The following is a 14,786-nucleotide window of genomic DNA, read 5'->3' on the forward strand; positions in this document are numbered from 1 at the left end:
GTAAGGATTTAATGAGGTACCTATAACGAATTGGAAGGAATATATATATCAGACTCGACATATTAACTGTCTTATTCCAAACATTAACAAACTGAGGATTTGATGTCTTCGTACGTTATAGGTTTAACGAAGGATTATCGAATTATTAAATATATTAGTGGATAAATATACACCACGGCTAAGAAGTACAATGGGTACACTGTCATGTACATAGACGGCTCTGTCTCGGCCGACGGATGTGGCTATTCTATTGTATTCCCTGACACCGAGATATCATATAAACTTAATGCCTGTTCTTCTGTGTTCTTTTGCGGGGCCTACGCAATTTACTCCGCCTTGAAAGTTATCGAAACCCGTAGTGATGACAACTTCCTAGTAATTACCGACTCTAGGAGTATACTTGAGAGCTTGAGCTGCATACTTTCTGAATCCATCGTCCAGATTATACATAATATCCTTTCAAGGATAAATAAGACTGTGGTACTGGTATTGGTTTCTGGCTATTGTGGCATCCTCGGGAACGAACGGGCCGATGAGGCTGCCAGGAGAGCTGCAATAAATGGCTTCCGAGTACAATCGATGTGAGAGTGACTTCATGAGATCAGTCTGTGTAAAATTCCGTGCTCAGTGGAATAGGTTCTGGTTGCTGAGTTCTTCCAAGGCATTACATAACATCCGGAAGAATCTGCTCGAGAAACCTCCTTCTCTGAGCAACAGAAGAGACCAAATCATCTTAACTCGGCTAAGAATTGGACGCACCATGCTTACCCACACTCATCTATTTGGCTCTTTTCGGAAGATCTATAAGGCTTGTGAGGTCAAATGATCCGTGCACCATCTGCTCTTTGATTGCCCAATCTTTGGAACTATCCGACAAAACTTAGACCTGGGTTCAGATATGAAATTTCTATTAAACCAGAAAGAAGGTATAAAACGTCTGTTGCGGTTCCTTTCTACAGTGGAATGAACAATGCGATTTACTGATTTTTGTCTGATTTATGTATTTTGTGTTTTAATTTGTTGTTGTTACTTGTCTATGTTTATTATTTATTGTTCCTATTTCTTTATTGTTTATTTTTGTTGTTTTATGTAATACTACATGATAGTGTGTGTTACTTTAGTCGCTAATGACTGTAATTGTTGATGCGACTGTAAATAAAAGCATTAAAAAAAAAATATATATATATATATATATATATTAGTGAAATGACTTACACATATGGTTAAAAGGACATCAATTGATTTCTGTTATGACTGCAATTATTTTTATAAATTGAAAACAATTTTTTTGCTTCTTTTTTAGTACGTTATTCTTCAGGCTTTAAAATGTATAAATTTAGCGTTATATAAAAGACAGCTTTAAATGTTGTGATAGTATATTCTTAAGTAATTAAGATATTAGAATAATGAATTTAAAAATAATCTTTTCTTTCTTTTTTTTTTAGTACATAATAATATCTGGAAAGTTATTTTGAATTATGCAGTTAGAAATTATACATCTTAAATATATGAGTACATAGAATTATTTTTACCTTATAATCTTTGTTTTGCTTACAGCTCTGCTGAAATATAGTCGTAAATGTATTGTATATTATTTATCCGTATACACACGCATGTAAGCACACATACACGTAGTATATTTAGCAAATTATGATATATATATATACACACACACACACACATACATAATCGTATTGAATTTAATATACATATAGGCAAGTTTAGTTAAAATATAACGCTAAAAGAAGATAAAATTCAGTTTTACATTAAAAATCAATCTGAAAGAACAAAAAGGTACCCTATGCATAATTTGATGACTAAATAAAATCGCTAAATATTCTATAAATCAACTTCAAATACAAAAAAATAAATATATATATATATATACAGTATAAAAAAAAAAAAAAATATATATATATATATATATATATATATATATGTATTCCGTATATCCAATTACTGCATATCATTCTTTCATTATAATTAATTTTCAACATACAGTATTTACAACCTCAGTACTGCAATAAAATTTACTTTATCTTCCTACTCGGACGGTATTGCACTACAGATACCATCGTTTGAGAAGTATCTCAAGGAAATCTACCAAAGTGGTTTGGCACAGTATATATAAATATATATACAGCTTAATAACTGCGTAAATTACGCCAACGTACTTTTAATAAAATGAAAAATCATTGTTATTTAATAAAATAGAATTATTGACTTTGTTACTTGTATTACTGAATTTATGACTGGTTCGGTCGGTTCTATTTACCCTCCAATAATATATTTATTCATTTATCCGTTAGACAAATATTTCTCCAGTTGTAGACAGAATTATATATTTGAGGTAATGGGGGTGAAATTTCGAAAAATATCTTGCTGGAAATCGAACACAGGGCGAATTAAATAAGAAGCAGCATATTGTCTACTAAACCATTTAACCTGCTGATGTTAAAAACAGTTGCCTTATGATTAAAATGATAAAAATAAAGAAAAAGTCAAAGGCAATGATTCAGTTAGTTGAAGAATGTAAAAAATATCGCTCTCAGTACAAGACAGCCGTTTGAAAAAGATCAGCATTTTCAAACCATATTTAGGGCACAGAGGACTACTAGACTGAGAATTCTTTATGTCCAAAAGAAAGGATGGCAATATATACAGTATATTTGATTCGCTGATATGTAAGATACTTATCTTACACACACTGTGTATGTTATGCTGCCACGTAATAGTTATTTTCTTTTCTGTACGTAATGGTAAATTATAACTATCTTGTTGAGTTGGAGGTATTTTAGACAATAAACGTTGGTTAGATTAAATTTAAGGACAAAATCAAAGTCATCCATCGCCACTAGTAGAGGTGCGGCATGTGTGAACCCCCGTATGAGGCTAGAAGAGGCAAGGTGAGCACCTCGTGCGAGGCTAAGCCGATGTAGTAAGCGGGTGTGCAAGACTAGAACAATGATCAATATTCAATCCAGCCAAGGTAATCCCATGTGAGGCTAGACCACGAGGCTTTTGGAAATAACCTAATCTATATCTCGATAGCTGATGGGTGTAGTGCGACGGGGTAGGATGAAAAAATCTTGGGGTATGCCTGTGCGCGCACGTATGTGTTTAAATAAAAAAACAGATATATTTATTTTGTTAGCATGAGCGTCTAGTATTATAATTTGAAAATCGAATCAAAATGTTGGATCGGTTCTAGCGCTTTAAAAAAATAGTTGACTTCCTTGCAAGAGGCGGGATCTGATCTCAATACCAACTATCAATTGGCAGTATCATAGTGCCTCTACGGAGCTTATTTGAGAAGAATGCTTCAATTGTGTGTCATTATATCTCCGCAACCGTTCGTTAGATTTTAAAATTTCAAACAGGGAATTCGCTAATAGGTTGAAGGCTAACTGCTTTCATCAGGGACACTTGAACTACTAGGTCACAGTTATTCATAAATTTATTTATGTCTTCGGAACAGCATGACTGATTTTGAAAATTCAAATGGTTGATAACTAGTGTCAACTAAGGATTAATACTATCAGTAAGCTAGCCATGATTTGCACGGGTCACACGCACTAGTCGTTTGCATCAAGCCTACTGTTATGAACGAATATTTATATTAGAACTGAAAATCAGACCCATCTAGTCGGGCATGCTTATCACTAACACATCCTGTCTTCTAAGGATTGTCTGCCACGGGCATTCGGTTGACCTTGAACAAGAAACGTCCACACAAACACAAACAACACAAACACGCATGATCGCCGGCGCGCGCGCACACATATATACTGTTTTCTTAAAAATTGACACAACATTATCTATAATTACGCATCTTCTAACCTGCTTAAAAGATATTAACAATTAATGTACTCACATATCGTAAAATAAATTAAGTTGATAATTATATAATTTAAATACGTTAAAAGTAGATTAGTTCCCAGCTTACAAAGCTGTGCATAACATAAATATTTGCAAGAAGTGTTTCATCTATTATATAAATCACAAAGTATGCGTCAGAAAGATGGCGGATCACCTGGAAAGTTGCAGCACTAACCCAACCACAAAAGTCATTCTCTCCGAACTATAGGAAGATGGCTCTAAACCTGTACTTGAATCCAAAAATTATGGTCATATGTTTTCAGTCCTTATATTCTGTTACGCTGATTTTGATTTATCTTAAAATCGATTGCGACATATTATCCCAAGCGCAAAATTTCGTACAACGTTTTTACCGAGCAGCACATTTCCATGAGCTATTGCGCGTATTTTGCAGTCCATCCTTCCACGCCAGAGGCAGTCTGAAACGTGATCCAATCAGACTCTATCCTTTACAGGGGAAAAGAAGCACCTCGGTCGTTCTTGAAACTCCACGCGACGTAGTCGCCAGAGTCGGTGAAAACCTAAAAGTAAACAAAGTAATGAAATTCAACGATGAAGCCTTCGAATCATCTACTAAGTGTCAGATGTGTAATCTTTTAAGCAGGTACGAAGGTGCGTAATTATAGATAACGTTGTGTCAATTCTAAGAAAACAGTATGCTTGTGAGTTGCCGCGCGCGCGGGCGTTTCCTGTTCAAGGTCAACCTAATGCCCGTGGTAGATAATTCCCAGAAAAGAGGATGTATTGGTGATAAGCATGCTTCGACTGGATGGATCTGATTGTCAGTCCTAATATAAATATTTTTTCATAACTGTAGGCCTGATGCAAACGACTAGTGCGTGTGACCCGTGCAAAGCATGGCTATTAATCCTTAGTTGATACTCGTTTTCAATCCGTTTGAATTTTCAAAATCGGTCATGCTGTTCCGAAGAAATAAATAAATTTATGAATACCTGGTAGTTCAAGAGTGTACCTGATGAAAGCAACAATTAGCCTTCAACCTATTAGCAAATACCCTGTTTGAACTGTTAAAATCTAAGGAACAGTTGCGGAGATATAATGAGACACCCAATTAAACCATTCTTCTCAAATAAGCTCCCTAGAAGCACTCAGATGGTGCCAATTGATAGTTGGTATTGAGTTCAGATCCCGCCCCTTCTAAGGAAGTCAACTTCTTTTTTTAAAGCGCTAGAACCGATCCAAAATTTGATTCGATTTCCAAATTATAATACTAGAAGTTGATGCTAACAAAATAAAATATATCTGTTTTTTAATTAAACACATACTCTAACGCGTACGCACGTGCATTACACAGGCATACCCCAAGATTTTTTCATCCTACCCCGTCGCACTACCCCATCAACTATCGGTATATAGATTATGTTATTTCCAAAAGCCTCGTGATCTAGCCTCGCATGGGATTACCTTGGCTGGATTGTATATTGATCGGTCTAGCCTCGCACGGGTACTCACCTTGCCTCGTCTAGCTTCGTACGGGGATTCACACATGCCGAACCTCACCCGGTGGCGATGGATGACCTTTAATTTGTCCTTTTTCCGGCATATTTATACTACTAGCAAGTTTGATCTTAATTATTTGATAGTGCAAGTTTGATCCTAATTATCTGATAAAGAAAATTTATTTTTTACTTATACCTTCGTCTTTTTTTTTTGTCTTCAGTCATTTGACTGGTTTGATGCAGCTCTCCAAGATTCCCTATCTAGTGCTAGTCGTTTCATTTCAGTATACCCTCTACATCCTACATCCCTAACAATTTGTTTTACATATTCCAAACGTGGCCTGCCTACACAATTTTTCCCTTCTACCTGTCCTTCCAATATTAAAGCGACTATTCCAGGATGCCTTAGTATGTGGCCTATAAGTCTCTCTTCTTTTAACTATATTTTTCCAAATGCTTCTTTCTTCATCTATTTGCCGCAATACCTCTTCATTTGTCACTTTATCCACCCATCTGATTTTTAACATTCTCCTATAGCACCACATTTCAAAAGCTTCTAATCTTTTCTTCTCAGATACTCCGATTGTCCAAGTTTCACTTCCATATAAAGCGACACTCCAAACATACACTTTCAAAAATCTTTTCCTGACATTTAAATTAATTTTTGATGTAAACAAATTATATTTCTTACTGAAGGCTCGTTTAGCTTGTGCTATTAGGCATTTTATATCGCTCCTGCTTTGTCCATCTTTAGTAATTCTACTTCACAAATAACAAAATTCTTCTACCTCCATAATCTTTTCTCCTCCTATTTTCACATTCAGTGGTCCATCTTTGTTATTTCTACTAAATTTCATTACTTTTGTTTTGTTCTTGTTTATTTTCATGCGATAGTTCTTGCGTAGGACTTCATCTATGCCGTTCATTGTTTCTTCTAAATCCTTTTTACTCTCGGCTAGAATTACTATATCATCAGCAAATCGTAGCATCTTTATCTTTTCACCTTGTACTGTTACTCCGAATCTAAATTGTTCTTTAACATCATTAACTGCTAGTTCCATGTAAAGATTAAAAAGTAACGGAGATAGGGAACATCCTTGTCGGACTCCCTTTCTTATTACGGCTTCTTTCTTATGTTCTTCAATTGTTACTGTTGCTGTTTGGTTCCTGTACATGTTAGCAATTGTTCTTCTATCTCTGTATTTGAACCCTAATTTTTTAAAAATGCTGAACATTTTATTCCAATCTACGTTATAGAATGCCTTTTCTAGGTCTATAAACGCCAAGTATGTTGGTTTGTTTTTCTTTAATCTTCCTTCTACTATTAATCTGAGGCCTAAAATTGCTTCCCTTGTCCCTATACTTTTCCTGAAACCAAATTGGTCTTCTCCTAACACTTCTTCCACTCTCCTCTCAATTCTTCTGTATAAAATTCTAGTTAAGATTTTTGATGCATGACTAGTTAAACTAATTGTTCTGTATTCTTCACATTTATCTGCCCCTGCTTTCTTTGGTATCATAACTATAACACTTTTTTTGAAGTCTGATGGAAATTCCCCATTTTCATAAATATTACACACCAGTTTGTATAATCTATCAATCGCTTCCTCACCTGCACTGCGCAGTAATTCTACAGGTATTCCGTCTATTCCAGGAGCCTTTCTGCCATTTAAATCTTTTAATGCTCTCTTAAATTCAGATCTCAGTATTGTTTCTCCCATTTCATCCTCCTCAACTTCCTCTTCTTCTTCTATAACACCATTTTCTAATTCATTTCCTCCGTATAACTCTTCAATATATTCCACCCATCTATCGACTTTACCTTTCGTATTATATATTGGTGTACCATCTTTGTTTAACACATTATTACATTTTAATTTATGTACCCCAAAATTTTCCTTAACTTTCCTGTATGCTCCGTCTATTTTACCAATGTTCATTTCTCTTTCCACTTCTGAACACTTTTCTTTAATCCACTCTTCTTTCACCAGTTTGCACTTCCTGTTTATAGCATTTCTTAATTGCCGATAGTTCCTTTTACTTTCTTCATCACTAGCATTCTTATATTTTCTACGTTCATCCATCAGCTGCAATATATCGTCTGAAACCCAAGGTTTTCTACCAGTTCTCTTTATTCCGCCTAAGTTTGCTTCTGCTGATTTAAGAATTTCCTTTTTAACATTCTCCCATTCTTCTTCTACATTTTCTACCTTATCTTTTTTACTCAGACCTCTTGCGATGTCCTCCTCAAAAATCTTCTTTACCTCCTCTTCCTCAAGCTTCTCTAAATTCCACCGATTCATCTGACACCTTTTCTTCAGGTTTTTAAACCTTAATCTACATTTCACTATCACCAAATTATGGTCGCTATCAATGTCTGCTCCAGGGTAAGTTTTGCAGTCAACGAGTTGATTTCTAAATCTTTGCTTAACCATGATATAATCTATCTGATACCTTGCAGTATCGCCTGGCTTTTTCCAAGTGTATATTCTTCTATTATGATTTTTAAATTGGGTGTTGGCAATTACTAAATTATACTTTGTGCAAAACTCTATAAGTCGGTCCCCTCTTTCATTCCTTTTGCCCAGCCCGTATTCACCCACTATATTTCCTTCCTTGCCTTCTCCAATGCTTGCATTCCAATCTCCAACTATTATTAAATTTTCATCTCCTTTTACGTGTTTAATTGCTTCATCAATCTCTTCGTATACACCCTCTACCTCATCATCATCATGGGCGCTTGTAGGCATATAGACGTTAACAATCGTTGTCGGTTTAGGTTTTGATTTTATCCTTATTACAATGATTCTATCGCTATGCGTTTTGAAATACTCCACTCTCCTCCCTATCTTCTTGTTCATCACAAAACCTACTCCTGCCTGCCCATTATTTGACGCTGAGTTAATTACTCTAAAATCACCTGACCATAAGTCGCCTTCCTATTCCCACCGAACCTCATTAATTCCTACTATATCCACATTTACCCTATCCATATATACCTTCGTCAGTTTTAAGTTATTTTTATTATCTTTCTTTTCCGTTTAATGCCACTATTAATTTACAATTTCTATTTATTATGTTAGACGATTTTGTACACACCATACTGCTCTTCTTTCTCTTGCTTTTACTTGTTTCAATTATTTCTTTAAAAGTAGTTATGATTGATGTATTTTATACTCTAATCGTGTTCTGAGAAGAGACACTTTACGTACAATCCCGTTAATGTCCCTATATTATCTGGGTGAAATTTATATTGTTTTATTTGTTAATTTCTGATTTTTAGTTAAATCGAAATTCGCAAAAAGTATGTTTATTGAACTGAAAAAAAAAACTTAAAGTATTTTGCTTTTTATTCACATCTAAAACTGAATTAATAACCGGCTGATATAGAAAACCTTGATTTAGTTTGAATGAGGTAAAATTTGGCACAAAACAACTGAATGTAATTTATACCTATCTAATTTCAACTTTCAAGATATTTTTTCGATATCTGCAATAAGAGAAGTATGTTCCACGATAACTATGGATAACCAGAAGTATTATTTCATTATTGACAGTTTTAACTTCAAAAATAACAGCACGAGATTCGAAGCGGTAATTTTTCAATTACTGATTAAATGTGCTGCTAATCTTACTGGAAGCATATGTAAATTGCTTATCTATATACAACTTAAACACGATAAGTATTTGCAGTACTATTTGAATTTAACACCTCAATCAAAGTTATTTTTATGACAAACCAATCCAAATTAAAAATATTACTTTATTATCTTTATCTTTATATTTATGTTATATTTTTAAATTGGTTCAGTTTGTTAATAAAATAACAATCTGATTAATTTTAACCGTATGAATGATGGCTATATAACTTTGTTGAATTTCACGCTTGGTTAACTTAATGCATAACTGAGTTACGAGTTATTATGTATAACGTTTTAACTTTAGCATATAAACCTTTAATATTTTAATGTATGTACGTTACATACGTTCGTTTAAAAATTCTAAACTTTGGAAATCAGTTTTAAGTTATTTGTTACATTCAAGAATAAAAATGATGGTGTAATTTTTCTTAACATTTTTTTTAAAAACCATTAAAAATATTCGATTTTGTTTAAAATCTAATTTTATTTAATAATTAATTGAAATACATCTAAATGTGTCTTGTATAAATGAAATAATCGAGTTTTTACATTAGTTTCTTTACAAAATTTCAAATTTTATAGCTGTAATTTAAGGAATATATCAATTGTTATTTAAATAAATTTCTATGATAATCTGAACCGGATAAAAATCTGACCGTACACGTAAAATAAACTTTGCTGAATTGATATTTTATTAATTCACAGGTCTTGTTCCAATTTTCCGTTATTATTTTCTTCGATCTGGCAATCAAGACACCGAGCCAATAAAATGTATGATCTATTTATTTAAAGGTGTAAAATATTTTCGTGTAAACACATTAGCGATTTGATTAGATTAATTTGCTGTAGAAATGAGATCACGTGCACGATTATGCTTTAGGTAAATATTTGTTAAATATTTGTAATATTTAAATATTTAGAATATTTGTTAAATCTACTGGTGTTCTACACGTATTTATTAGACTACTGAAGATGTGATGGTATTCCAAGCATTTACTGTAGGGAATAATTCTGAGTTCGTAAAAGCTATTACTACGCGAGCAAACACTTTATTAGATAAATAACTGAAGGTAAAACGGTGTTACGGGAATCGGTTACATCTTGGATGATTAAACCTACACTAATCTATAACTTCAATTTAACTAATGGAATCTCATTTTCCAGATGTTTTATCGTTTTGTAATATTCCCAAGATAGAATAATCTTATCGAATGCTTCTTAATACATCGATTCTTACAGATCAGGCCTTTTATTTATCACAATTTCTTGCTTATTTAATAAAAATATTACTGCTGTCATTAAATTATTATGTATACAGGTTTTATTTTTACATTTTTTCTTATCTTTTCTGCTTTTATTGGAATAGCGATATTACCAAAATTTTACTGCTTGTAAAATTAAATTACATTATAGAAAAGTGAAAAAGTTGTAAAAAAAACGAACATAAAAATATTCTTTTCAATTTTTTTTCTTAATCTTGAATTTGTAATAATATTTATACGAATTAGGCTTAAAATATTTTTTTCATTTTTAATGCTTTAAACATGTCAAAATTTAGAAAGCTCAGTTAATATGAAGAGTGGGGATGGATCGCCGGATGTCTACGTTCTACGTCCTGTCGCGGTACACTATCCTCTTTTACTGTTCTATGAAATAATAAACTACTTCAGACATCCCGAAGAACTGCTGTGCATCTATGTAACTTTCTACAATTTTTAAGTTACCTGACTTTGTCCTTAAGAATTCTGATGAGAATTATCTTTCCATAGTATAATTGTTTCATGCAGGTAATAATTTAAAAATGTTGGCTTAATAATAGAAAAAATAATATTAATAATTAATAATAATAATAATAATAATAATTTATTTATTATTTATTTATTTATTTTGTTTTTTGTGCAACAGAACAGCTTTACAAAGCCTTCATATGTTGCACAGTATTACATGAAAATATATACAATAGTTACAATAACTATAAACAGTTATAAATAACAATTCATATATATGTTGAAAATACAATATTTAAATACATAAATATCGGAATACAATAATAAAAATAAATTATAAATTTACAACATTGGAAATAATAATTAATGTTTAAGTCACTATTTACAAAAAGTTTACAAAAATACATTAATTTCGTTCAAGAAACGAACTTGCGGCAAGAAATAATAATAATAGTTTATTTATTTATTTTGCTTTTATGCAACAGAACAGCTTTACAATGCCTTCATGATGCACAGTATTACATAAAAATATATACAATAGTTACAATATCTTTAAAAAAGTTATAAGTAACAATTCACATATAAATTGAAAATACAATATTTAAGTACATAAATATTGGAATACAATAATAATAATAAATTATAAATTTACAACAATGGAAATAATAATTAAAGTTTAAGTCACAATTTACAAAAGTTTTCAAAATACATTAATTTCGTTCAAGAAACGAACTTGCGGGAAGAAAATCAGACCATCGCCTTTACCATCTTATAAAGCAATAGCAAGTTTACATATATATGTTGATAAATGCAAGTTATGAGTCTGTGCATAATTATAAAATAATATTAATAAAATGGCCCAAAACAATTTTAATAACAATAACTGATATCTATCACATTATCCAGTAATAATAACTACAATTACAAAGAATAACCATTTAGTATTTACACAATTCAGAATTTATAATATACATAATCAGAACATAATTTTATAATAATATATTTAAAACAGTAAGAATTACAAAGTAATACAAAAGAATAAAACCAGAGCAGTAAATAATTTCTATAAGCAGAAACTAATTCTGAATAAAACTATTTTATTAGTATAAAGTTAAAATATTATTTCGGAAGGTGAATTTAAAAGGAAAAGGTTAATAGTTAGACAATGAAATAAGAATGAAAATGGATACAAATACACACACATATACATACACATACATATACATATATATATAATAATAATAATTTAAAAATGTTTGTTGTTTCTTTAATCTTCACTGAATGTGTTGGAGTCTCAGAAAACGATAATACGAATTAAATTAATTATATTATTTCAGAATCATGTCAGCTCTTATTAATCAAAGGGTTTCAATCAATCGGAAGATTTTCCTTAATTGTAAAACAGTCCGAATTCTGCCTATTAATGAAATGAAAAATATAGCTGCGACGTAATAAAGTTCATTAATAAAGTGAAATTTAAAATTAAAAAACCTACATTTTTCAGTAAATTTTTCAAATCAATTTTGCTTATTTTTTCGTAAAAAAAGAGAACGGATCAAAGAAACGTATAGCTTATGTAAAATGGACTACAAAAAACCCAATACAACTATATGAATATTACTACCACCACCAAATATAATCCACCAAAATTTATCGTAAATTGAATGTAATGTAATACAGCAAACCTAGTTTTACAAGGAAGTGAATTATACCCTATATTAAAACTAGTTCCAAGATCATTCATGCAAATGAAAAATAACATGGGAGCTTAAGATTGAAAAGAATATTGGATAGCAAATAATTGGAAATCTATGCCCTAATTTCACATTTCAGAATGTTTTTCAACTTTAAAACACTGTTTCCTGTTAGTTAGCTAGAAATTCATGAACTTATTATTTTTTTTTTTTACGTGCGTACATCTTAGTTTTACGTACTTCTTACAAATGAGATTTAAACTCGATTGTTTGTAAACATGTACATGAAAACAACATAAATGTAAAAACATTATTTAATCTACGTAAATATAAATTATATAATTTTTTAAGTTTGAAAACAAGAATTTTTGAATACCTGAACAGCAATGGATTTTAGTTATTTTGGGATCTAATTATATTTACTGAATAAAACTCGATTCTTTTTATACATTTATTTATTTTTATTTGTTGTTAATGCATTATGTTTTTTAGGAACATACTTTGTTTTAATGACAAATGTTGTCAACAAAAATGTTATAATAAAATTATGAATGTAAAACTGTGAATTTGGAAAACGGTTTCGTAAATTGTTATAACTTCTGATATGTTTCAAAATAGAGTCATTTAATCATGCCCTGCTGCGTTCCACCTTAGCTTTATTTTTTCGATCGGTCCAGCAAGCAATTACAACAAAAACAATCGATAGATTTCACACTGAAATACATAAATTTAGATTAAATAAAATTATTGCTTAAAAACATCAAGTAACAGTTTGTAATGATCATCATGTTATTATCTATCGGTTTTATCATAACGTTTAAAATATATCTGTCATATTTTTGCATATCGCAATTCTTAGATTATTGAATACTTCAGTTGTTTGACCGCAAAACCTTGTGGTGTATGCATTCCGTGGTTTGCCACTGTATTGGTTATGTTGCTTTCTCTATTTCACGAGTAACGAATATTCAAATAAATGATCAAATATATGTACATAAAAAACAACAATATAATTAAATAAGTTGGCTCGGTAAGTGATTTGAATGAATGAACAAATAACCGATAAAAAATAAACAAAATATAAATAAAACTGCGGCATATTTCCATCGTAATATTGTAAATAGGCTACTTGTTCTCAAGTAATTAATAAAACCAACTGATAATTTAAAGATTTAGTTACCCACTTAACTAGTTTTACTATTTTTTATCGTATTTTTATTATAGAAATGAAACACGCGGAAATGCTGCCACGGAAAAGTGGTCTTATATAAACGTAACCTATATTTAAAGATAATAATAATAGGACGTTTCATATTTGTCGACCAAAAGTGCTGCATTAATGAAAAGACTGCCCACGCGATCTAAACCAATTTATGGAGTGTCTCAAATACAAGCGAAGTTTATGATGTAGATCTCATCCTTCAATCAGCAATCAGGATTTTTACCAGAGATCGTAAAAACCTCTCAGATATATAAGAAAGGAAATAAATACCGAATTTGGTTCGATGATCATCGCTAAAAATTTATAATAATCTAAATTTATGCAAAAAACCAATTAGGCTATCTCTTTTACCAACCCCTTCCGGAACTTGGATCCAGGTCTCTATGCTGTTATCGAAATAATCAATTGGATACAAAAAAAAAAAAAACGTGGAATATCAAAGACAGGCTTAGAGACCAATAAGTAATGATGATTATAAAAGTAATATAAATAAATAAAAACAGTGTCAAAGAACAGAAATAATGATTGCCTACTATTATGTTTATATGTGACTGCACATGTACACAATAAGATCCTATGATTACTAGAATACACGTTTCTAGAATTCCAGTTATCAAAAATAACTAGATCCAATCTGTCTTGCCCTTTTATTTTCTACTATCCTGTGTATGTGTGCGAACACGCGTGCATACACATACATATGCATCATTATCAACTCATATGAGTCGTTTAACAGTTAACCTGTCCTTGCTGAGCAAACTGTCTAAGTTGTTTACTGTATAAAACAAGATAACTAGATATACGTGCTAATATTATTAATCGTTTATGGCTTACTTATGGTTAATATGATTATTTGAATGGTAATGTTGATTTTTTTTAGATTCCTTTTTTATATGTTAGAATTAAAAGCAATTATCGATAAAGTATTGAACATAATAGCATTTTTATTAATCAATTATGCGTGGAATATGTAGATTTAAACAATTATTAAAATGGTTTAATAAATGCTATAAAAACTAACAATATGGAACACAAGAATTATAAAAAAGAGGCGTGTTATAAAATTCAATTATTGCGGTTTATAAATTGTAAGAAACAATTTATTAAAACTACGATACTTGTGATCTGTTGCTGAAGAAACAATTAACTGGATATTATAATGA

The sequence above is a fragment of the Lycorma delicatula genome, chromosome 1, assembly GCF_047948215.1.
Source record: "Lycorma delicatula isolate Av1 chromosome 1, ASM4794821v1, whole genome shotgun sequence".
NCBI classification, from domain to species: domain Eukaryota; kingdom Metazoa; phylum Arthropoda; class Insecta; order Hemiptera; family Fulgoridae; genus Lycorma; species Lycorma delicatula.